The 27,141-nt window shown below is 34.5% G+C and overlaps 1 long non-coding RNA gene across 2 annotated transcripts; it reads right to left on the reverse strand.

Annotated features, from left to right (window-relative positions):
* Positions 1–8,526: 8,526 nt before the first annotated feature.
* Positions 8,527–26,116, reverse strand: LOC115952725. 2 transcript variants are annotated; one of them, XR_004083527.1, is made up of 9 exons: positions 25,730–26,116; positions 25,556–25,599; positions 22,963–23,048; positions 17,339–17,409; positions 12,094–12,226; positions 11,860–12,018; positions 9,151–9,461; positions 8,817–9,038; positions 8,527–8,687 (listed from the first exon to the last, which is right to left on the reverse strand). It is a non-coding gene; the product is annotated as an uncharacterized LOC115952725 (long non-coding RNA). The 2 variants fall into 2 exon arrangements; XR_004083526.1 differs by having other exon boundaries at positions 25,556–26,116.
* Positions 26,117–27,141: the final 1,025 nt, after the last annotated feature.

Here is a 27,141-nt window from a genome sequence, read left to right on the forward strand (position 1 = left end):
CAGTGGCTGGTATAGGAGCTTATTTCTTCGAAGACCTAGATGAACGTGTAATACCACGAGTTTGGAATGTAAACAACCTGAAAATGTATTACTATTAATGAAAGTTTCCTTTGTCGTATGCTCATTTACTATGTGAATACATCGTACTTCCCATTATCATCTTTATAAGTGTTTAAACAAAACCTTAGTCATGCCTGTGTCCTCAGACCAAATGCTTTGGGGAAATTAACACTCTATGACATCTTTATAAGTGTTTAAACATAACCTTAGTTATGCTTGGGTCCTCAGACCAGATGCTTTGGAGAAATTAACACTCTATGACATCTTTATAACTGTTTAAACAAAACCTTAGTCATGCCTGGGTCCTCGGACTAGATACTTTGGGGAAATTAACACTTTATGACATCTTTATAACTGTTTAAACAGGCTTTGGGGAAATTAACACTCTATAACATCTTTATAAGTGTTTAAACAGAACCTTAGTCATGCCTGTGTCCTTGGACCAAATGCTTTGGGGAAATTAACACTCTATGACATCTTTATAAGTGTTTAAACAGAACCTTAGTCATGCCTGGGTCCTCAGACCAAATGCTTTAGGGAAATTAGCACTCTATGACATCTTTATAAGTGTTTAACAGAACCTTAGTTGTGCATGACCCTTCGGACCACATACTTTAGGAAAATTAACATTCTATGATATATATTTGTTTATCACTAAGTGCCAAGACAGATCCAAGATTATGACCAACTCCTCAGATTGGTAGCTCTGAGTAAGCTAAAATCCTTGATTGTTTATTCAAGTGTTAAGCAGGGTGAAGAATATCTCCCCCTTTTATTCTTTACAAAGTTTATTATTTATCTTTATTAGATTCAACCCTCATTGTAGAAAGAGCAATTAACAGTACAAATATGGGATAAATCTCTTCATTATTGGTACTTAGTCAAATTACTTACATTGTCAGGGTGTTGTTGTTAGTTTTTATTAAAACTAGAGTGGCAATGGTTTAAGATTATTTGCAATAACAGTAAGCTTGGAAGCATGTAAAGTAAAGACACAAGAGATAGAAAGAAAAATACATTCATTAATCAAAAAGAGGGAGTACATTATATTCCGTGACAAAAGTGCCACTACCAAAAAAAAATAAATAAATAAATAACTACAAGAAAATCCTAAGTTCTAAGCCTTGGCCTTGGGGGCAAGAAGGTCCTCTTTCTAGCTCGGCTGGTGGCAGTGTCCTTGGCCTTAGGATCAGCTTCTCTAGTCTTGGCCTCTGCTTCCTTTGCCTTTGCTGCATCTTCTATGTCCTTGGCAACGTCTTTGGCTTCTGAAGAGGGCTTTTTCTCCTTGCCCTTACCCTTGTCTTCGACCCCCTCAGCCCCTGGCCTTGATCACCAACTTGGCTAGATCCCTTCGAAGCCTCAGGGAGAGGGAGAGTAGCTTAGATAGTCTGGGGCTGCTCAGAGGCCTCTGGAGCAAGGGTAGAGGAAGAAGTGGTGGCCCCTAGGATTTCACGGATATTTGGGTGGTAGTATATACTCCCGGGTTGCCTCCAAACCGAGTCTACAGAGACTCCTGCAACATCAAGGGCCCTATCCCATGATGTATTGTAGTAATCCCTACACACCTTGGAAAGCTCCTCGGCGAGCCTAACCTATGTCTCTTCTATGCCGAGCTGATAAAACGCTTGCTTCTCAGCCTCAACTGCCAACTTGGCCAATTGAGCGGCCTCCTTTGCTTTCTGTAGTTGTGCCTTCAAATCCAGTACAAGCTGCCTTGAAGTAGCCAGCACTAACTCAGTTTGATAGAGCAGCTTGTGCTGGTCTTCAGCCTGAGTCTCGGTCGTTTTCAGTCTAACTTGAGCACTTTTTCTCTCTCTCTCTCTCTTCAATGGTCAACTTGGAGGCCAGCTCTTTATTCTCCTCCGACGCAGCTCCCAAGGCCTTCTCAACTTCAAGACAGAGGGAAATCTCATTTTTAGTATCATTCTTAGCCTCCTTTACCCACTCCTCGGCCACATAGACCTTTTGGGTGATCTACACAAAAATAACATTGCAACCCCATGTGAGTAGAAGAAAGATATAAAAAAAAGAAAGGAAGGAAAAAACGTAGTAATACTTAGAAGGAGAATGTCAGACAACGTATTTACCAGGGCAAGGTCCATTTTCAAGGACAAAAACAGGTCTTGTTGCCTCATCTTCCTGACAGCAACCATATCTTTGGGAAGAATGAGGGATTGCTCCAAAGCCTTAACTATGTGAGTAGCGTGCCCCCTTTGGAAGTCCCTAACTAAGGCGTTCCAAGGGATCGTAGCCCCATCCACTTCCAACCTAGGGGACCAAGCTCGTGGTTGGATGCACACATCGGCCCAATTATGCTCCTCCCTGCTATCTGAGGAGATGGCCATTTTGTCTTTAGGGTCCTTAACTATCTTTTGTTGTTTGGGCCCCTTTTGAGGGATCACCTTACCTTCTTCCTACTCTTGCACTGGCCTTCTCTTCTTCAAATTCGGATTGGCGTGTAGTTTGAGGTCAGTAGGGGGTAGGGGAGGAGGAGGGGGTAGGATGGGAGGAAGTTTTGATTTGGGGACTTCTTTAGAAGTTGCCTCGGTGTTCCTCCCTACCATTAACTCCCTTAAGCTTTTATTCCTGCGAATCAACACCATCTCGTCTTCCTCTTCCACGGAGGAATTGTTTGGGCGAGTGATTAACAAAATTGGGGTGTGAACACTTGAATGCCTGTCTGTCTCCTCATCAGCGTCTGAAATATGAATTATTTGGTCCCCTTGAGTCCCCTCTTCTCCAAAATGAAATTTATCAATCTCCTCTTCAAGGGTTAGGCACGAAGAGTCAATCTCCTCCCTTGGTGCTGCTGTTGCCTCGGGCAAAACCTGTCGGGGTGGCAGCACAACTGGTGGAAGATCTCTCTGAGCCAAGAATCTAGGCACAGAGACGTCTATGCGGGCCAATCGGGGGTCACTAGCCCTTATTGCCTGACCTGCTTCCTGGAAGATCCTTGACAGAGGCTCGTACTCAAGTATTAGATGGGCGATTGGAAACTGTCCGTCTTCACTTATAAAGATCTCCGACCTCAGCAGGTAGTTGAGAGCCGGAGAGTTGACCAGGCTGAGACTCGGGTCAATGTGCCTTTTATCTACAAAAAGTCCGAGGAGGAAATTGTGGTCAAAATCAACGAAAATTATCATCAGAGGAAGATGAAGTGTTAAAAATGAAAAGGAGTAAAACTAAAAGGGCTAAATCCCTTGCCTAAGGTGACTGATCCTGGGGTGTCCTACCTAGCTCTCCTACCCGAGTTGTGTAGTGAAGACTGTCATGCCACTCCCCGAAGACAATCAGATAGTCATCCTTCATGCCTTTGTTAGACTTAGGAAGACCCGATATCAGTCTAATGATGTCAGACCGAGACTTGAGATAATATCCCGTGCTAGTAAGTTTGTGGCACTCGTACATGTGGACTACGTCATGCCACGTGAGCCCCAAGCCCCTTTGCTCATTGAAAGCGTCTATGCTACCCAAGACCCTAAAATGGTTAGGGGGCACACTGATGGGGAGTCAACCTATGGTTGATCAAATAATCTTGGGTCACCCTACCCATGGGGAGTGTTATTCCTCCATCTATGAAAGCTATCGTAGGAATGATGACCTCCCCCTCCTCCTTATTTGTGACTATTTGGTCTGGAGCACAATATTGTCGGGCTACTCCCTGCGGAATATGGTACTTGGCCCTAAACCCTTTCATATTGGCCTCAGAATCTACTAGGTGCTTAAATCTACCCATCTGGTTAAGCTAAAAGGAAATGGGTGAGGTCTTTTAAAGAAAGAAGACGAGTAAGGGAGGGTTGAGAAGATGGGCCGAGGAGGGAACAACCTAGAAAAAAGTAAAAATGAAGAATTACGGGAAAGTGAACAAGTGACACTGTGGGAAATTCTTGAAGGATTGAAAGTTCTTGAGAAGTTGATTGCTCTTGAAAGTTTGAAAGCTTTTTGTAAAGTGAGAAAAGGCAAGCCCTTCGTACGCCTTATATATAAGGGAGAATTGAGTGGGAGTTATCCCGTTCAAAATTCGAAGAAAAATATCCACCGTTGGATTAGCACCTCACCATTGGATATGGGGAACAAGATGCCGCCTGGAGCAATTAATGACTCCTCACGGGCTTCAAAGCCTCAGTGGCAATTATGAGGCGCATAAAACGGCACTTCCGCATGTGTGAATAGAGAAATCGGTTGGTTTTAACTCTCAAAAAATCAAAACCCCAGTTTTCTTCTTAAAAAAGAAGGAAAAAACCGGAGTTTTGAGGGGCTATTGTAGGGTTAAGGGCCCAAATCATATATTGGGCCCTGGGCCTTGGCCAAAAGCATGAGTAGTCCGAGGATGAACAAATACTAATAAGTGGTTCAGGCTTAGGACTTAATGATCAAGATACAAATGGGAGGATGGTTCGAGGAGGAATATCTTCTCGGATAAGCTAAACACAGATCAGATATAAATCCTATTGATCAAAGTAACCTTCCAAGGGGCTCTAGTGATAGGGACATGCGCCGTAAATGTACAAGAAAGATAGGAACCCAAAAATATCTAAGGAAAAGCTGCTACCACCGCATTAAATGTATTGCAGCTACTTCTCTGGCTGCATTTATGTGGAAAAGACCCCTGAACAGTGTTGTCTTGGCTACCACAACCTACAGAAAGCCAAAGGGGGTGTCTGATGGGATAAACACTTAAGTAAGGGCACAAATGATCAATAAGTGTAGGATCAAGATGGTCCAGAGGGAGCTATATAATGGAAGAGGCCTTCCATGAGAGGGGGATCGGAAAAATAGAAACTCAATACTGTAGCAATCAAAATTATACTTGTCCTCTGTTTAATTGATTTATGTGAAGAATAACCTCCTCAGACAACAAATTCATTCAGCTCTATTTTCCTTGTTCTTGCTTGATCGTCTTTCAAATCCATATTAGCCGTTGTCAAATTCATTAGGGCCTAGTTCTCTGACCCACTCTCTACAAATTTATTGTACTGAGCTCACTGGGCCAAGATCCCATACATCTTGGGCTTGGGCTGCAAAACGTGTCGCTACAGTTGTTTTTTGTATGTGGATAAAGTATCAAATGATAGCTAATATGTATTAACATTAATGTAAACTTAATTAAAAAATCTAATTTAGGTCAAAACAAAATAAAATTAGGATAAAGTAACACAAATAAAACTAATATATATATATATATATATATATATATATATAACCGAAGCCTTTGACTTTTTTTAGAGCTCCCACATTTTTATATATCAACATTATTTAAATAAATAAAAAAAATCTGATTTTATATTTCTAAAACTCTCCTCCTATCTGAATTTTATGAGTTTGAATACTAGAAGCCGTGGCATATGAAATCTAATTGTCTTGCCATCAAATTTTTACCACTTATCAATTTTTTGATAACATATTTTTAATTTTATAATAATAATATTACTACTTATTTCTTCTTCTCTTATCATTGAATAATAGTTCTTCCCAACTCTCTTTCCTCCTCACACGGCACAAGATTTTTTAAGTTAGAAGTTTTACAAAACAAAGGACTACCAATAGAACAGGGCATCTGTAATTAACGTAAATTTTTTATTCTTTTTTGTTCTTATGAACAAGTTTACGTGGGATACAATACATATTATACATCATCAAATAAGTTTAAGTGGGAATCTAATTCAATTGTTTAGATTATAAAAAATAAAAATCTCTTTGGATATTTTTAATTTTTAAATCAAGATCGTTATTTTTGTGTATATATTTATTTTATTTTACGGATTTACAATGCCATGATACTACTAAATTCTATTAGCTCGTAGTTCTAAGCTTATCATACTCCTTCGTAATATTATATATATATATATATATATATATATATTTATATATATAATTTCAATCTCAAGTCTCAACAACAAGCTATTATCCTAGGGTAAACTTGACGCTAGATTCAACCCACCAGTAAATTGGTTTATCTAAATAATTCCATTGTGTTTTAATTTCTGACTTTTTGGTTAATTTTTTGTAACATTTGAAATTTTCTTGCAGATTTCAAGAATTATAGCAATAGATTATTCTTTTGAGGGTAGAACATCTTTCTTTTATATTTCTCTATGTGTAGTTACATATTTTTTTTGTTTATATTTTGTTTCAATAATTTGTAGGCACCGAATTTTCTAATTCTTTAGTTTCATCTGAATTTTTGGGTTTATTTTTTGCATTATCTAAAACTATCTGGCATATTTCGACGGCATCTTTCTCTTATACATCTCTTTTGTGTGTAGTGACTGTAGTCATTTTTTTTTTCTATTGTTTTAATAATTCTAGGTTTAGAATCTTCTAATTTTTAATTTTTTTTTTTTTGGCATTTTGGAAATTTTAGCATCTAACTTTTTGCATTAGTTTTAGCAATATCTGAACATGTTTGGCAGATTTTAACAACTATACTATGGATTATTCTTTTGAAGATAACTAATTTTTCTCTTATATTTCTCTATTGTATAGTCATATATATTTTGTTTTGTTTCAACAATACCTAGGCAATGAATCTTCCGATTTGCTAATATTTTAAGTTTTGACTTCTTCATCAAATTGTAACACAAATTCAAGCCAGATAGGAGCAAATTATGCAATGGTATAGATATATAGTGGTATAAAGTGTACACTAAATTGTAACCCATGCTTACGCAAGGATACATCCAAAAATAAATATATAAATAAACCCAAAAAAATACTAATTACTTGAAAATCAGAAAATAAAATAAAATAAAAACACATTAGGAACTATATCAACCTTCTTTAAGAAACATTACTCTACCACCATCCACTCTTCCTTTTGTATTTCTCTTCCTCAGAATTAGGAATTCTTTTAAAAAAAAATCATCATAAATGTGGGGGTACCAGGATCCAAAGCAGTAATAAATGTGGGGGTACAAGGATCCAAAGCAGTAAAACAAATTCCTTAAAAATGTAGTTTATTACGTTCAAAAAGACAAGTGAGTTGTTTTCTTCATGCGAATGCTTTGTATCAAGCGGTTTTTGGTACCAACACTCCTGCCCTTTGATTAAATAAATAGTCATTTCTTAGGCAACGTTTGAAAAAGTGCAGCCATAGGACCCTTGTTGACGGCTTTGAAGACATTTTAGCCGCGTTTTATAGGCCACAACTATAGCCGCATTTCTTAAATGTGGTTATATTGGTCACCTATAGCCACGTTATAAACGCGGCTACAACCCCCTGAATATTTTTAGAATTTGTCTATAGCCATGTTTTAAACGTGGCTACAACCCCCTAAATATTTTTAGAATTTGTCTATAGCCACATTTTAAACGCGGCTACAACCCCCTGAATATTTTTAGAATTTTTCTATAGCTACGTTTTAAACGCGGCTACAACCCCCTGCATATATGCATCCCAATTGTATTGGAGTTGTCCACTTTCAACCTATTTAGTTTTCCACAGAGAAGGTAACAAAGGAAAGCAAATTCAAAGAACAACCAATTGCTATATACCAAACCAAACTCTTGCTAACAAAGTGGCAAATATAAATATTAATGAAATCACTAATCAAAAACAGGAAACATCACAAGAAATGTCTATTAACAGTCATAAACATGCAAAAAAGCCAAGTCTTCCTTACCCCAACACTGTGCTCTCCTTCAGTAAACTAGTTTCTTCAAACTCTTCAGATTCATCACACAAAATAATTGTTACCCTACTCTACGTTTGGCTTAATTTAGTACTCAATTACTTTAGTATATAGCTTTAGCTAGGCCGTGGTATTTTGCAAAAGTCATTCTCCCTGCTTTAGGCGTTTTTATCAATTTTGCTCTTCTTGTTCTTCTTTTTTATGTGTGATTAGCTTATATTAATGCCAATAATGGTGTTATCAAATATTTAACAGCTAATATTCATATGTTTTTCTTTTCCTTTCACCGTGTCATGTTTTCCATAAACTTATAAGCTAGACCACCCTAGAAGAGAAGCTAAAGTTTTTGGCTTTTTAAAAATTTTTCTCTAGCTTTTTCATGTTTGCTAGGCTTTATTATTTGATGGATATATAAAACTTCCATGTTCACAAAAAATTGACATCTCATTATAGCTCAGAATGTGAACGTTTACACACTCACATGAAAAAAAAAGTGACTTCAAGAAGAAGAGAAGTTGGAATTGAAAAATAGATTAATATTAATAATATTAATTTAACCAAACAGTATGTACGGAAAATTTTTTGTGATTTTTTAATATTGATTTATGAAACAAGAAGTTTATATTATTGCAATAATGAAACTGTGGATTGCTTAGTTTGGACCTTACGACAACGTTGGGCACTACCACCATTACTGTCATCTCCATGCAAGCCATTTCCCATGCTAAACTCACGCCGACAAAATCTATTTTAATTTTCATGAATTCGAATCAACCATGTTCTTTCAACAAAAAAATAAATAAATAAATACAACTAGAATTTATTGATACCAATATGTCACAAGTTCGATTAAAATAGTAGAATATTAAAACCTGGCTAGTTGTTGTATAATGCATTTCTTACCATATTCTTAGTAGTTTGGGCAAAACTTATAGGCCCCGACCTCGCTATATCCTTCTGAAACCCACGACTTCTCTTGTTCGTATCAATTAATGTCTACGAACACATTCCCACCAACAAATTAAAACAAAAAAATCAGTTAAAAAAACTGTACTCGGTATATCCAAATACCCCATCATATGTATATAAACACTAAAAGATAATAGAGCAAGAAAATAGTGAAACCTGCGTTTTAGAATCAAACCAATAGTCAACTAGCGCGTCGTAGTCTTGCATGTCAGCCCAAGCTAGTTTCTTTTTAATGACATCTTCTTTCGACGCATCTTTTGGGTAGCATTTCTTTTTTAACTTGCTCCTTCGGTTCTTCCTCAATTCCCCTAGTAAGTGCATTGCCCAGTTCATTTGATTAGCTGGTTTGATAATTTTTGGGTCAATGATCCACCTTTTCTGAAATGCAAAAATTGAGTTAGCATAGTGCAATAGTCCACCCTACTGAAAATGCCATTTAGCACATATACAGCTATACATAACAATTAAAAGTAGCTTAATTTGATACTACCTCTATCTTTATCTAGGCATCTTCTTTGTAGTTATGATGGACATGCATCCAATTACTTGGCATAAGTGGGCAATAGGCGTGGCTGATGCAAAAAGTGCCCAACCACCTTTTGAATGTTTGCCCGCTCTCCCCAATCGGTTGGCCGCTCCCATTTAACCCACATACAATTTTCTTGTTCGCTAGAAGAGACCATATTCGCTGCATTAGCGTTATCCCACGCTTTTTATTTAAATTACTGGATACTAGGGTTTCCTAAACCGAATCTTCTGCACGCCCATTACTGGATAGTGGGGTTTCTTGGACCAAATCTTCTACATATAGCAAACCATTATTAGGAATGAAATTTCAAAGTTCACAATTAGAGAAAAGTTACTGTATATAGCTCAAGTGCTCAACTAACATCATATATGTGATCTTTGTAAATGTGGACATTTTGATACTTAAAGATACTGATAAGAACAAATAAGTTGATGTCTCTATCTAAAAGTTGTTTTTATCCCTTTCAAAAATAAAAAATTGTTTTTATCCAAAATATTTATGTAAGTTGGTGAAGCTACTTGATGCAACCATGATTGGTTGAATTTTTTATTCTCATAAATCGTTTTGCTAATGAATAGTAGGTCATAGACCAAGAGAACCACTATTCATTAACAAACAATTTTTTTTTAATGAATAGTGATTTAGAGAGATTGTTGGAGCAACTTTTGTGGATTTATTCTCCAAATTTTGGGTGTAGAGAACTTGTTGAAGATGCTCTTAATCACATGATTTGCATATAATTCAACCATATTACCTATAATATTGAAAACACCATTACTGCCAGTGTCATGTACATATCACATGGTTGAACCTCTAGGTAAGGAGTTATAATTGTTCATATTGAAGATCAAATGAAATGATTAAATTGACAGTGTGTCAAAGTTGAGGAGTATTCAGCCAAAAAAAAAAGGGGTTTAGGAGTGAAATTTGATGAATTCCCTAAAAGATAGCAACATGTGTTATGTGAGTTTCACTCACTAGATTCTGAATACAATGTTTTAGCTAGAAATGGTGAAACTGGAGCTAATCAACTCATTAGGAAATAATAATAAAAAAACTAAATCACATACTTACTTGCTCCTATTTACAGTTTAAAAATAGAACGAAATTAAAATGAGTTTTTAATATTTTATCATACAGAGTACATACAACCTAATGTGGGTGTTAGAGATTGTCACTACTCACTAGTCATTGGATAATCACAAAGCCAAAAAAAAATCCTACTTGGATTAATATTGGAGTGGATAACTAAATGTTATTGTTAAGCACACAATAATTTTGACAAGAATTGACATGGGCCATTGTGATATGACATCACCTTTAGCTCTTCCGCAGCTAATACCACTTTTATAATGCAGTTACTAATATAGAAAATGTCAATAAACATGAAAAATATTACAAAATAAATATATATATAAAATTTGACTATATTGCTTCTGTTCTAGAATAATTTTTGTTTATTATTGGCCACTAATTGATTTTGGTATAGATAATTGTTTTTTTTTTTTAAATGTTAGGATAAGATAAGAGATACGCATGTCACTTTTATATATATTTGTGTGTGTGTGTGTGTGTGTGTAAAGCTCCGTTTTGGAGAATTGAACTTCGGTTCTTGTCTCCATACTTCACGATCACTTATATTTGTGAAGTGATCATCGCATGAAAAGTGTACTGTGGTATACTTTGTCACTTATTTTGCCTTGGGATTAGATCTCCTCCCATTAAATTCTCCATTTTTTTTTCTATTTTTTTAAAAATATTTTAAATCTTGGTTTAAAAATCAAATAAATGACATGTGATGCATATTAGAGTAAAAATGGAAGGAAATCTGAAATTTAATTGGAGTGATTCATTTTCTCATCAATCTTTTCGAAATTGTTTTATTTATTTATTACTTTCTAACCTAAGGTGGACAACAAGCATGCTTAGACTTAAACTTGGTTCAAGCACTCCAGTGCAATAGAACCAACACGATTCGAACATATGGCAAAAGTAAAAACACGCGTTTGCATCATGTTGTAGACTTATTTGTTCTAAATATATTTATATAAATATATATATATATATATATATATACATAATTCAAAATAAAAAACGGAAAAAACGGGTGTCAAACGCAGCTTGGTCCGTGGAACTCGAAACCCAATGTTTTCAGATCATTATCACTCTAACATAGCCCAAGTTTATATGTTAGCTTTGGGCCGAACTTATTAACTAAACCATCCTTCCCTTGAACGTGGTTATTTACACCTTTGAAAAAAAATGCACAATTTTTTTAAGCATTATCTAATTTAAGATATAACTCTTTTTTTACACAATAAAAAGAATAAGTTCATCTAAATGCACAACAAACCAAAAGGAAAAAAAAAAAAATTTTAAAATTACATTGGTCTCTTAAGTTTTCTTAAAATATGGAGTTTTGTTATGATTTATTTAGTGCAATTACACTCCTTCTAGTTAACTTCATTACTTACACTATGTATTAGTGCGTTAAAAAATTCATTACATCAAAGTGCTAAGATACCGGAGGTTAAAGTGATAATCTAGTAATAATGAGATATTTTGTAGTATTTTATGCTTATGGTTTGAACTTCTAGTATTATTGCTGTTATTATAAAGGAGGTGCCCATTTTCATTTTTGTACAAATAATCTACACTACGAATAAATACCTGGAGAAGGCGGTTGTGTCTCATCATCATCATCTCCTCCCTCCCCTCTTGCTTGCTCAGCCGCAAAGGCGGCCCTTAACTCCTCCTGCACGCTGTCTTGTGAGCGTGACGATCCTTGGCCAACTTGCACAACCGTCAATGGATGGTCCCTTTCCATTCCTACAACAAACAACTAAAAAATTAGTTAAAACAGTAATAAATATCAAACGTTACATTTTAAGACATGTAAACTACCTGGGGGTTGTGACCCAGCATCACTAGTATGGGTGGCTTCCAGCTCCTCCCCCCTCTGTCGTGAACGTGAGGGTCCTTTGCCAACTTGTACAAGTGACAATCGGCGTTTCTTTCCCATTCCTGCATCCAACAACTTTACAAAACAAAAAAAAAATGTTAATTATATACAACAATCAATTGCATAAAATGTAAGTAAAAAGACTGGGTAAAATAACTCATTTTAATATCTAACAATATATACAAACATATATCCAAGTTTAAGAGCTTCTCTTTGCCAAACACTACAACCACGACGAAATGAAACCCTAACACCACACGAACATATATCCAAGTTTATAAGAAATGAATTTTAAATCCAATAGTGAAGTGGGGAAGGAATTGGATACATAATAAGTAAAAATTAAAGAAATTAACAATATTAAGAGGAATTAACAAATTCAACAAATACTACACAGAGGCATTCCAAGTAATTCATGAATGGATACGTTTTCATTAACAATTGTAACATCCAAACGCATAATACACCACTAAGCTATTACACTACTCATCCTCGGTGTACTTATCCTCGTAGTCATCTTCATTGTCAGACTCATCGTCAATAAACTCATCTTCATTGTTTACTCCATGAAGATCTCTTTCAGCAATGATGGAGGCATCAATTGTCATTCCCTCCAGATCATCCCGAGCCCAACGAAGGTTGTCACTCACAACCTCATTAGTACTTATATTGTAGGGAATATTTTCAGAAAAACTATATGTGTCATCCTCCTCACGTTGGGGACCAACACTAGCATCAAACACGTCCCTAGCTTTAGTTTTGACAACAACATACTAATCCTTATGCCTTTTATCTTCCACATAAAAAACTTATGTAGCTTGAGATGCCAAGACATATGGTTCATCCATCATTTTATCCCCACCATGTATGAAGTGTGTAAAGTTCACCATAGGAAACCCAAATTCATTAGTCCTATATCCTCTCCTATGTTGGTCATCAACCCATTTACACTTGAATAACACATGTTTGATATTGTCAGAATAATTCAACTCAATTATATCACTTAAAATACCATAGTAAGTATTGCCACCATCAGTAGCGACACTAACTCTACTATTCTGCGTTTTCCTGTTTGCCTCATCATTTACACTCCTAAATTTTAAGCCATTTATGACATAATACTTGAACCACTTTACATAAATATATGGCCATTTGGACAATGCAATAAGGGTATCACTAACTCCCTCCCTTTCCTTATCATCACCAGTGAGGGACATCACCTAACATCAGTTGGCCAAAATAAAATAATTCATATCAGTACAAGTAATCATAGTTGAGACAGTGTTACAAGTTTAATAAATTGAAAATGTCATACGTACGTGACCCCTAAACCAAGTACAAAGCTTCTTCATGTGGTGCTTAGATATAATGGCGTTGGAAACGTTACGATTGTGGCATTTTCAAAGTTCATCCTCTATCAATCTTTTGTGCATCCTGTGCAGGCAATTGTATTAGGGTTAATAGACCTTACGTACATTGGATTGACATGCAATCATATTTTTATACGTAATACTTACTCATGAAAGCGGTTGATGTTTTCGGAATTGAATAAAATGTAGCGATGGGCTTGGGTCCACTCTTTATTGTTTAGTGTCACGATCGAAACCACCCCTGTTGACTCCTCAATCGTCCTGGTGGGTTGATTGAATATAGTTTCAACTCTTTCCATATATCGTGAACAAAATGTTAAGCACTCCTCTACTATATATCCTTCAGCAATAGACCCTTCCGGAGCAGCTCTATTTCGTACGTAAGACTTAAGGCGTGAGAGGTACCTATAAAGGAATGATAAGATTAATGATTGGCAATGGTAATTCGAACACACACATGAAACTAGAAGTTGATCAATAATATTACACACATCTTACCTCTCAATGGGATACATCCAACGGTAGTGCACTGGACCACTAATCTTAGCTTCAGCAACTAAGTGCATGACCAAATGTACCATCACTATAAAGAAGGATGGAGGAAATATCTTTTCCAATTCACACAATGTCACTGCAATGTCTGCCTCAATAGTCACAATATCTGAAACTGTAAGGGTTTTGGAACAAATTTCTCTAAAGAAGGAAGCTAACTTTATCAAAGGTCTAGTAACATGAGATGGCAAAGACCCACGTAATGCTATGGGAAAAAGTTGCTGCATCAAGATGTGATTATCATGACTCTTTAAACCAGAAATCTCGCGTTCTTTCATATTCACATGGCGTGAGATATTGGAAGCGTACCCATCAGGCACTGTTACGTCCTTCAAAACTTGCAAGAAACCATCTATCTCCGATGAAGTCATATGAAAACATGCGGCCGGTATGGTATACTGATCATCACTTTTTCATTGTAGGTGGAGTTCACTCCTTATCCCCATGTTTGCTAAGTCAAGGCGTGCCTTGTAATTATCCTTCGTTTTATCCTTCAAGTTCAACAGTGTGCTTAGTATATTGTCCATCACATTCTTCTCTATATGCATCACATCAAGATTGTGTTGCAACTTGTGATCCTCCCAATAAGGCAAGGTGAAAAATATACTCCTTTTCTTCCAACCACTCTAGTCTTCCTCCCTTCTATTCCTTTTTTTGTAAGCAAGTTGACATTTCCTACCTAGACAACGTCCAAGTAAATGTTCAGTTTCCACAATAATGTCTGATGCGACTGGTGGTTCAGGAGCCAATCGCATATCATTAGATCCATCAAATAACATACCTTTTTTCTGGAAATCGTGGTCAACATCCAACCATCGCCGATGTCCCATGTAACAGAATTTGCGGCCATTTCTCAAATATCGAGACTCGGTCTTCACGGCACAAGAAGGACACGCCAACTCACCTTTGGTACTCCAACCCGACAAATCTGCGTATGCAGGAAAATCATTTATGGTCCACATCAATGCTGCACGCAATTGGAATACTTCTTTTGAAGATGCATCGTATGCTTGTACTCCAACATCCCATAACTCCCTAGTTCTTCTACTAACAGTCCCAAGTACACATCTATAGCAATCTTTGGCAAGGTAGGACCAGGAATAACTAATGATAGAATCAAAGATGACCATTTCATGCACAGCCAAGGTGGGAGATTGTAAGGGACCAACATGGCAGGCCACGTACTGTGACTAGTACTCATAATTCCGAAGGGGTTGAACCCATCCGCAACTAATCCAAGTCTGACATTATGAGGGTCAGATGAGAAGTGTAAATGCTTATTGTCAGATATTTTCCATGCATCTAAGTCAGTAGGATGCCGCATTACCCCATCATCAATACGACCATTAACATGTCATTTCATAGAACTAGCCAGATCGGGTGAAAGAAATAGTCACTGCAATCTTGGCTTTAAGGGGAACCACCGTAGGATCTTCGCAGCTTTCTTCTTCCCCTTATTGGATGAAGCATGCTTACTAGCAATAGATGCCTCATTTGTTTTCCACCTTGAAGCTTTACAATAAGGACACACCTCAAGGTTAACATTTTGCTTCCAAAACAGCATACAATCATTGGGACAAGCATGGATTTTCTCATAACCCAAACCCAAATCTCGAACTATCTTCTTAGCCTCATAATGGTCCTTTGGCAACTTAGCGTCTAAAGGAAGCATATCCATTAGGACTTGAAGCAACAGAGTAAATGACTTATTTGTCCAACCATATAGAGTCTTCAACTAGAACAACACGACAATGGCTGAGAAAATGCTAAATTTTGTACAACCTTCATATAAAGGTTTGTCTACATCATCTATCATCTTGTAAAACTTCTTGGCATCATCATTCGGACCGTTAGCCGGATGTTGCGCAGTTGGACCTTCTTCCATTGGTTCGGGTGGCATTTCATGCAGGGGGCACAAATCGTGCAACATCCCACGAAAATCACCATATAGATTTTGGGTTTCTTGCACATGAGAGCTCCCACATTCAGTAGCCGGCGTAGCAACCGCCGATTCACCATGAAATTTCCAAACTTTGTAATTTTTAAGCATCCCCAAAGCCCAACAATGATCACGTGCCACATTTAGCGGTTGTATAAGCAAATTCACACATTTCACACAAGGACATAAGATCTTCCCATTGTGTGCGGATGGAGAGGAAAATTCCACAAATTGCTTCACACCTTCAAAATATTCCCTTGTACCCCTCCTCTTCTCCATCCAACTTTTGTCCATTGCGATACAATATTTACGGAATTTTACCTACACCAAGATTTGTTACTACAAAGGTAATAATTATTATAATTACATTCATTTGTCATTTGTTAAGAACAAACATACCCAAGTATGCGGCTATTTTCTTAGAACATATAACACTTGTCCTAGACTAACTCAATGTGATAAGTTGTAAAAGTAGTTAAGCATAAGTGTTTTAAAAATATGAAAACAAATACCCAATTCATGTAATTGTAATAATTATTAAATACTCCATAATTATTAAGTCCGTAATACCATGATGCTTAATTACTTGGGTCATTGGTCAAAAGTGAGTTCAAAAAAGTTTGGTTGACAATTTAATTCGTAATGATGTTGTTTGAAAATGTGCCAACTAATCATGGCATTATAGGCACTTTATAATACCAACTAATCAAGTAATTTAACTAAATCCACTGTGATACATCTATGGGTTTGGACACTCTGATAGCATGAATAAGATAAATTATGAGGGCATAGTTACATTGAACTTAATTATCTTTAGAAAAAATAACATTATTTTCTTCTTTATTCGTCAATGCAAAAATGTGTTTAATTGGGAACCTAATGCATTGCACAAGAGATTGTACTTAGGTTTTGCCCTAAAAATAATACTACTATGCATATGCATGACCTTCTCTAGGCCTAGACCTAAATCTCCCTTGCTTCAAAAATTTGAAAAGGGTCATGTAGGTTGTCTGGGTGGGGCTGGCTAACAGGGGCCAAGGCTTTGGGAGGGAGGGAGGGAGGGGCCCAACTATTAAAAACATAAAATATACCTACGAAAAAAGAAAAAAAAATTGGGCCAGGGGGGGGGGGGCGAGCCCCCTACTAGGTCCATCCCTGATAGAAAATCATGTACTTTAACAACCAAAGACAACTAAATATCCCGAGAAAATTCAGAACTCCTAAACAAAATAAAAACCATTCCATTAGCATACATTTAGTGACATGAAGTTGCAAAATATTTCTCTTTGTACGGGAAATAAGCGTAAATTATGGTTCAGCTTCAACCTGCTAGCGAATGTCAGTTTTTGATGCCTAGTCTGGATGAAATTTTCACACGGCTTGTTTACTGTTTGTACCTGAAATTAAGAAATAATTCATATTAAAGAACATGAAAAGTTTTATATAATAAGCTGTAGCTGTGGCATATATAATGAGAATTAAACCAAACTCAACCCCTTACATTGGATGACACTAGACAAAAAGACAACTTAAATACATTGGATTCTCCCATTGAATTCAAACACATAATTATATTAAATTTAATTATTCTTGTAAAAGATAACATTATTTATATTGTATTACTTAATGCATCTATGTATTTCAATTTAATTGGGAAATATAATGTGTTGTACCTAATTCAAAGTCTTAACCAAATTGAACGTGATGATTATAGTTTACGGATTGAAATGAAAAGAAAAAAAACTTAAGATTTAGGCTATACTTCAAAAAATTCTTAGTCGATTGAATATTAGCAAACATTCAAGATGACATGAGTGGCACTTAGCAATGGGCAGCCTAGCAGTAGAAATGGCCAAGGGTACACACTACTCATTTTCTTGTCATGATCACAATGCAACTAACATGATTTCCTAGAAAGGGGCTTTGCGTGGGCTTAGAGAGAGGGTTGAGACTGAGTACAAAATATATTTTCCTATGCGAATGGAAGACTGTTTACCTTACTTGAATGATTAGCTTGCTGATGCAAATAATATTGGGGTTCAGCTATTACTTTTTAAATAATAAAAGGATGCTTGGCCCTTACTTGGTTTCAGGGTCTTTTATTATTTGCGCTTTTTCTCATCCCGGTCAAAAACAAATTTGAAGTAATGGCTATCCTTAAATGTATTTGATAGTCACATATTAGCTTTTCATTACTATCAAAAAATAAAAAAGACTTTGATATATACATAAAATGTCATGACCTTTGCCATGGCATTAAAAATTACCTAGTTGCTTAAAGGTGGGTGAGTTAGGCTTAGGTTCTCCTGAAGTTGGTGGACTACACTAGTGAAGGGAAAAATACTAAAAGCTCTAAACTGAAGGGAGGCTTCACTAAATTTGGATATCAGAAAATGAAAAATTCGGCCTGTGGGCTTTGGCTGGCCCAATAGAAAACTTGCTGAAACTCTTTGCCTTCTACAATATTAGCCTAATACTATTCTGTCTCTTTTCTACTTGGACTTGGCATCCCATACGTGTAACAAAGTTTGTAAATTACATTCCATAACCCAATTGACCATTAAAAATAATAAACGTCAATAATATGCTCATGTTACTTGCATGAGTTAAATTACAAAATTTGGTACAAGTGATATCATAATTGTGAATTTTAGTAGAGTGGGTTACTTTTCAATACCTCAATTTTAAAATGATTTTCTACCATGGGGTGCAGTACCTTTTTTTTTTGGTTGAGAAGTTACAGTACCCCAAATTTAAAGTGAACTTCTACGAATAATAAATAATCCAAATTATTATTATGATCCAATCTTTACTTTCTAAACATACATAAACAGTTCTACAATGGAAGAAGATTTCCTGGAATCTAGGTTGAAGGAATACCTTTCAACCATTAAATTAGATGACCATTCATGTATTAATCATAAATCATTAAGTAATTTACTCTCAATGTAGTACTGTATTTGTTCAAAAAATTTACTCTCGATATGGTAATGAATACATTTAGGTTAGACAGTAGTTTATTTCAATTTTTGTTTAATGTATTTTTGTTAAAAAATCACACAAAATATTCATATATTTAAAAATATTGTAATTCCAACAATTACGTGTTTAAGACACATTATAAAAAGAAAAAAACCAAAAAAAAAAAAAAAAAAGACACATTTTTTAACATTTTGAATTAAATTAAAACAACATCAATATTTCCATATCAACATATCTATACTACTATTTAAGAGGCTGCACCTGTTTGGACCAAATTTTTTTTATATTCCAAAATACCCCTATTTCCCTAGATTTAAGTAGAAACAAAACTAAATGATAATTTAGTAAAACTATATCTTTTTACTCTTGCAAAAACATTGCCTATAAAATAGGACCACTCCCTCTTGGTTTTCGAATTCAAACTGAACTTCAAATTTTTTTTTCTTTTTTACAATTTCAAACAAGAAAAAAAATCCTAAATTTTAGGATTTTAGAATCCTATGCTATGATAGACTACTAACTAACACGGTTTTTCAAATTTTTTTTTTTAACACACGTTTTAGGTGTCCCACCCCCCCCTAAAAGTTCGCCTATTCGTATTTAGAAGCAATTATCTCCATAATGTCATCCTTGTAATTTTATTTTTAAAGAAAAGAAGAAGAAGAAAAACCCATGTTTTGGGTTTTTTCCCTAAAAGTTAGCCTATTATGGTAGAAGCAGTTTTCTCCATGACTTTATAATTTTATGTTTAAAGATAGCTTCCCCCAAATATCATTTTTCCTTTTCAAATATCATTTAAAGCCCATCTATTACTTTTTTTCTTTTTCTTTTTTTCAAATGGTTGCAAATATCTAACACTTGAATTCCACTCCCCACGTCTTACTCCTAAAAAACCTCTTTAACTTCTTAAGAAAAACTGTTATTAACTTCTTTTATATATTTGGATTTTTATTCCCAACTAATCACAAAAGTTAGCCAACGGAGCAAGTGGATACACTAAACACTGACAAGAAGAGGCTTATGATACATGTGTCAATAAGCCAACTTATATTGATCTTCACCCTGACTAGGAAGTGACCTATGTGTGATTTGTGTTAATTTTCACTTGATTTTAGTAGTGCTTAATTTAAAAATGCATATAGTTTTACAGACTGGGATTGGGTCCAGTGCTCTAGTGCATTGGACCCAAGCTTTGACCCTAGTTTTACTGAGATTCAACATGAAGTCCAAGATGCTAATAATGTAAGATAATTTTTTTTTTTTTTTTTTTTTTTTTTTTTTTTTTTTTGATAGGGCCATATTTGTCTCATAAGTCATAACCATGTACTGGAGCTGAAATGCTGAACTTTGGATCAGCAACTCAGTAAGCTCAAACAAGAAGAGTTGTTCAATTCGTATTTGGAAACTCTCTAACCTAGAGAATGGTGTTGAAAAGTAATTCAATTGTAAGTATAAGATTCTATAAAATATAAATTTTTTATTTGACATATATTAGCTAGAGCAGTTCGTCCCTATATAACATAAATGTTTTGTTCATGTTGTCTCTTAAAGTACGTGGTCATTTTGTTTTGTCTCTAAAGCTTAAAGTTTAAACATTTAGATTTTGGATCCGAAAATTATAATACGCTTTGATATGCGTCCCTTTGTCAATACCCATTGTTGGGGCCATTGTTAAATTCCAACTAAGCTGAAAACAATGTAGTTTTGACGTACAGTATTAAACTACATCCTGTAAACTATGCTGTTTTGAGCACATAAAAATTATATTAATTTTTTTTTCTTTCTAGTAAATTACTATTTTTTTGGTTTTTATTTTTATTTATTTAAATTTTCTCTCAATACCCATCAAATCCATACCCAACTAATATTTTTATTTATTTAAATATTACTGTTGTTATTGGTGCTACCTAGTAATATGCCCAGTGCACTAATGCATTGGACATAAACCATGTCCTTAATATAATATAATTAACAAAAAGGGGGAAAAATTAACTTCTCTAATCTCCCTCTCCATACAATATTGAACACAATGACGGTTGGGGAGATAACACATTGGAGATACTCTAATTAAATAATTAATATAATATATATGACACCACTTAACCAAAAAAACTTAAATTAATAGGTTTGAGTTTAATAATGTTATATTAACAACTCACTATTCTCATTACTATTCAATGTGTGAGATTTCACTCACGCGTATATATTAAACAATAACAATGTCAAATATTTTAATTATCTAAAATATGCCTTTGATCGAGTTTAAAAAAAAGAGAAAAACACTTCATTATAAGGAAGAATCTTGTTTTAATTGGAAAATGATCTTCTCTATTTCATCCATTTCATGGTTGATTAAGATTTTTTTTCAAGATCTAACGGTGTATAATTTGTCACTTCATATAAAATTTTTAATAACATGACAATTTTTTTTATTTAATAGTTACAACAATAGGTGATTTTCTCAGGCATATCTAAAATTGTCTAATATATGCTCTCAAGTATAAGTTATTTAATAAATGCTTTTCAATTTACTTTCTTTAACCTAAAATTTTAAATGACATGATAGGTTATAAAGCTTTAGATTTATAATATTTAATCTAAGTTATAAAATAATCATAATAATAAAAGAAATAATATTTTTGAAAAATTAAATGTAGCTGTAGAATTTAATCATATATACCTTAAGCATCATGCAAATACGCTTAGCATCACATTAGATGCTATCCAGCTCTTGAAGAAATCAGGTGAAGAATTTTTTTTGAGAAGAAATAATACTTTGAACAATTATTTATTATATCGAAATAAATAAATATAAGAGATAATTATTCATATATTTTGAATAATCACTTGAAGCTATGTTCTGAAAAATGTAAGTTAGAATTGAAAACAATTCGTATATTAATGAAAACAAAAATGCTAAATAAATTAAAAGTAAGAAATAGATGATGCAAAAAATTCTTGTTTTCCCTCAACATTGAAAAGTCCGGATGAACATTGAAAAGTCCAGACAGAACATCAACATACAACCTTCTCACAAGTGTCAAAATGGACCCAAAAGTGAAGCTCAACACTTTTGAAGGGGAAAAGCACTCTTTGGCGGTATTAGAAGCTCAACATTGCTTAATACACAGCAACAGTTGGGTTAATATAAAAATATATGCAAAAGTGAAGATTTTCTTCATTCCCAACAACGGTAACATTATTAAAATTCTCAACTTTATTTTTTATTTAATTCTAATTTTAATTTTCACATTTGCATTATTTATTTGTTGGTCTTTATTAAATCTATGTTAGTCTTGTACAAGTCATTTAAACATTATATGTAATTTAAAATCTATCAAATCTATGTAATTTGGAATGAATTTATTCAAGAATTTTTCCTAAAAAATTCTAAATTGTTGTCTAGTTTTTATTTTTTAATTATTAATATTCATTAACTTTTTATTATCCTTTTCTATTTTTTCTTTTTAAAAAAATCTAATCTTAAACTAAGAAATTATTAGTCTTAAATTATAATTAATTTTCCATAATTAAAGAATTAGGAAAGGGTCTGGTTCTCTTTTTTTTTCTTTTTTCTTTTTCCTCCGGATTTTTGACCAGTTTTTCTTGGTTTTAACTAGTGGCATTTTTTTTAATCAGTTATTCTAGTTTTTACTGAACCAGTTCTAGGTTTGAGTCAATTAGTTGAACCGGCTAGTCGAGTGTGATTTTTAAATAATTGAGTTCAAAATTTCAATTCTTACTTGCTAGGGAAAATTTATTATTATTATTATTATTATTATTATTATTATTATTATTATACAGTAAAATAAAAAATGTTCTCATGCAATATGTTTGCTTTTGCAAATTATGAGTCCCTTTACAGACAAAAAATGTCAAAAATAAAAGTTTAAATCTTTGTATTTGGCAATAACATATAGGCTCAAAAGGTTTGTTATATATCAAGTGAGTAGTGAATAAGAACTAACCTCTGAGATAGCGGGGGCAGTTGACTTTGAGTGTGATCCGCTTCCAACCTGCTTCTTGGATTTTGTAGGTAGTGAAACTATTTTATCTGCAAAAAAAGCTTTATAAATTCAGAACATAAACTAACTATGCAGACTAAAGAATGAAAAAACTAAAGATGAAAAGATCTCCTACAACCACATGCTACGTATGAATACCTCACAAGCTTCAACAGTTCAAAAAAGTCGAACACTTGGCATGCAAAAGTAGAGATCAGGCCGAAAACCCATTAGGGAAAATATTAATTCCTATTAATATTTCTTTGGCTAATAATAATGCAAAAGGCAACATCATTACAGAGAACTCAAGTACTCTTGAGTTCAAACTTCGAAAGCCAATGAGCACATGTATATGTTATTGATTTTGTTTTATTTAACCATATCCCAAAATTGTTCAACAAGAAAAAAGAATGAAAGTCAAGCAAGGAACGACAGAAACAAAAAGGAAGAACCATACATTTGAGCAGGAAAAAACAAATTCAAGAAGAAAATTTTAAGTTTTTAACATTAGATGCAATTTTATAGGATAAACATCAATATGGCTAATTGCTAGGATTAAAACACTACATTTTAAATAAAATAAAATAAAATTAAAAACAAAAAAAACATCTACAACAACACCCAAACAAAAACAAACATGGATCTTGGATGCTTTTCATTTAACAAAAATAAAAGAGAAAAAAAAAATACTAATAGAGAAAAATGGCAACCTTTTACCGTAATAAAAATAAATAAAAACAATTAATGATACTTGAGATAGGAGATATTACAAATCATATCGCAAAAATCATTATAAAATTTAAAAAAAAAAAATTAACAAGATAAGAAAAAAGTAGTCATCTAATTTATTTCATAAACAAAAACAGAGTGTTTTATAAACAGTTCTTTTCCTTTTGTCACCCTTCCATTACCTCATACCATTACAAGTGACGAATATTGAATACCCAAAAATCATAATCACAATCTAAGGGATCTAGATCTAATCACACAACAATTCTCTCTTTCTCTCTCTCTCTCTCTCTCTCTCACACAAAAGAACCAATCAAAAACTTCAAGATCAAACAAGCACGTTCTTCAAACAATCCTAATCATCTTCCTATTCAATTCAATCATCCTAGCATGTTTCTAACCAGTCAAACATCCTAATCGTATTATTAAATAATTCTTGTAACCCTAGGCATGTTACTAGCATCTTTACTTTTACACATACTACCTGGGAAGGTGTTAGACACTCAAACCTGCCTAGTTGAGTGGGTTGAGTGGGTCACCTCCTAATTGTATTACTAAAGAATTATTAAAACCCTAGGCATGTTACTAGCATCTTCACTTTTACACATACTACTTGGAAAGGTGTTAGACACTCAAACTTGCCTAGTTGAGTGGGTTGACTGGACCACCTCCTAATCATATTACTAAAGAATTATTGAAACCCTAGGCATATTACTAGCATTTTCACTTTTGCATATACTATAAAAAAAAAGGTGTTAGACACTCAAACTAGCCTAGTTGAGCAGGTTTAGTAGGCCACCCTCCACTTGCACATCCATATCAAAATGGTGGTTAGCAGACACAAAAAACAGCACTCAACAAAATCCCAGAACAGTAAACATCTTTTCTGAATAACTAAGAACTACAGTCAGACAAAACACCGAATACCTATTCTGACCATATGAATACAATATTAAAAAAAATAAATGGGTCATGATTTTCTAAGTAATTTCAATACCAACAAGTAAGATATATTAAAATGTTCCACTAACATTAACAATCAGAGGGAAAGACTCTAGCAATCATATAATACCAACCTGCCAACAAGTTCGGAGTCCTTCATAGAGTAAGGCATAACCCAAGAAACTTAAAATAATTAGAGAACAACATGCCAAAGATTCATAGAACCCACAAAACAGTTAAAGGTTATCACAATTTAAACTTGTTTTTCATATAAGAAAAACAGCACAAATCCCTAGTACATGGGAAGTATACAAAAGAAAAAAATGCAACAAATTAAGACCTAAAATTACAAAGATTCATGGGCTCTAAAAGAGAAGAACAACAAACACCCCGAACATTCCTCAACAAACTCAAGTTACATAGCACAGAACAGAATCTAAAAAAAATATAATAATAAAATGAAACTATTTAATTAATGTGTTAGAGTTAAAACCCTAATATTTTATTTCAGAAACTGAACTTTATGGACATTACCACATTATTTAAAAAAAGGACAATTCTTGCTCTCCTGTCTGAGTTGAAATTGACAAAACAATTTTCATTTCATGCTTTGAAATTAAAAACATCACAAACCGTAAAATAAAATGCAAAAGCTTTGTGTACTTTTCCTTTCGTTTCACTCATTTTCTCATCAACCAAACAATAGAACATATAGTAAAAAAGTCACACAATCCTGTGTATAGAATCTAAAAAAACTCACAGGCAAATATGTGCTAGAAGGAATAGAAGCCCCCAAAAAAAAAAAAAAAAGTACAATTATCAAGTAAATCAGGCAATGAAGTAAAAGTAAAAACAAGAAACAGTTTTAAACTTTTTTCAAACTCACCGGGAACAAAGTTTTCCAAAACTCAGAGTCAGTCCTCAGCGATCCTTGTGACCCAAGAGATTAACATAATCAGAGACCCATATGCAAGCGAGAGAGTTGAGGTCAACCATAGGTATATTATACAAAAAAAAATGCATGGAAAATGAAAATGACAGTTGAGGTCAGCCATCGTACCTTGCAGAATCAAATTTGAGTATCTCTCAGCTTTTTCTGATTTCACAAAGAGAGAGAGAGAGAGAGAGAGAGAGACACGGACTTTGCCTGTGCGATGACGGTGGAGTGTGAGGGCTTTAGATCGGAGAGATGGAGGGTGAGGGTGAAGGTTGAGATCAGAGATGGATGCTTGGAGGGCAAGGGTTGAGATCGGAGATGGAGGGTGAGGGTGAGGGTTGAAATCAGAGATGGAGGCTTCGGGGGCGAGGGTTCAGATCGGAGATGGAGGGTGAGGGTGAGATCGGAGATGGAGGGTGAGGGTGAGGGCTTGAGATCGGAGAGATTGAGGAGGCTTGGAGGGTGAGGAGGTTCGAGATCGGGCTCTTGAGAGATCGATGGAGGCTGATGTGGGAGAGGCTAGCTGGGATTGAAAAAGTCTGACCAAATACTATATATACACAGCCTAAAGCTGCGTTTTTAACCTGCGACTATAGGCAAAATCTGAGGTCGCGTTTATTAAATGCGGTCCCATCCCAAACTAAAGCCGCGCGCGTTTCTAAAACGTAGCTTCATAACAAATTTAAAGCCATGTTTTATACAAGCGGTTTCAGACCAAATTTAAAGCCGCGTCTATAAAACGTGGCTTTAGGAGGGCTAGAGCCACATTTTTTAAATGCGGCCACAGTTAAGGAAAAAATAAATAAATAAAATTGGTTTGCCAAAAAATTTAAATAGGAAGGTCCTATGGCTGAGTTTTTTTACTTTTAAAAAACGTGGCCATAGGTCCACCCCCAGAAATGCGGCTACAGATCAAAAAAACGTGGCTTTAGGACTAATCTATGGCTCCATGTTTAAAATGCAGCTCTTGTATTTTCATTAAGCCGCATTTTTTAAAGACGCGGCTTTAGTCCGTTTGGGGCTGCGTTTTTATAAACGCGGCCCAAAAAAACACGGCCTAATGCCCCCGCGTTTTGTAGTGTCACTAACATGACTAAAAAAGTAAAAACCGCGACCTCTACTTTAAAAAAGAGAAAAGAAATACTTCAATAATACCAAATCACCTAGCTAACATTTTACCGAGTAGGGTTTGATTTACCACCAGTACTTTTTTGATTGGAATCTCCTTTTATTTTAACTAGCTGCGAACTCGCATGTTGCACGTGATAATTATTTTTATGGTGGTTTTATTAAAAAGAAATTTACAATTTAAACTAATCTAATAATGAGTAATGTATTTTGTAATTATATTTTTATTTATTATAGGAACAATCATAAATGTAATATAGGAACAATCCAAAACACCAAAAAAATGTAAACTAAAAAGAATTAATAAAACTTAACAATAATTAATTGAACCAATATTAGGATAAAATTTTGTTTTTGATAATCTATTAAGGTTATTTTCTTTATAGAAATTATAATTTCGGCCGCCC

The sequence above is a fragment of the Quercus lobata genome, chromosome 7 (assembly GCF_001633185.2).
Source record: "Quercus lobata isolate SW786 chromosome 7, ValleyOak3.0 Primary Assembly, whole genome shotgun sequence".
In the NCBI taxonomy this organism is placed as follows: domain Eukaryota; kingdom Viridiplantae; phylum Streptophyta; class Magnoliopsida; order Fagales; family Fagaceae; genus Quercus; species Quercus lobata.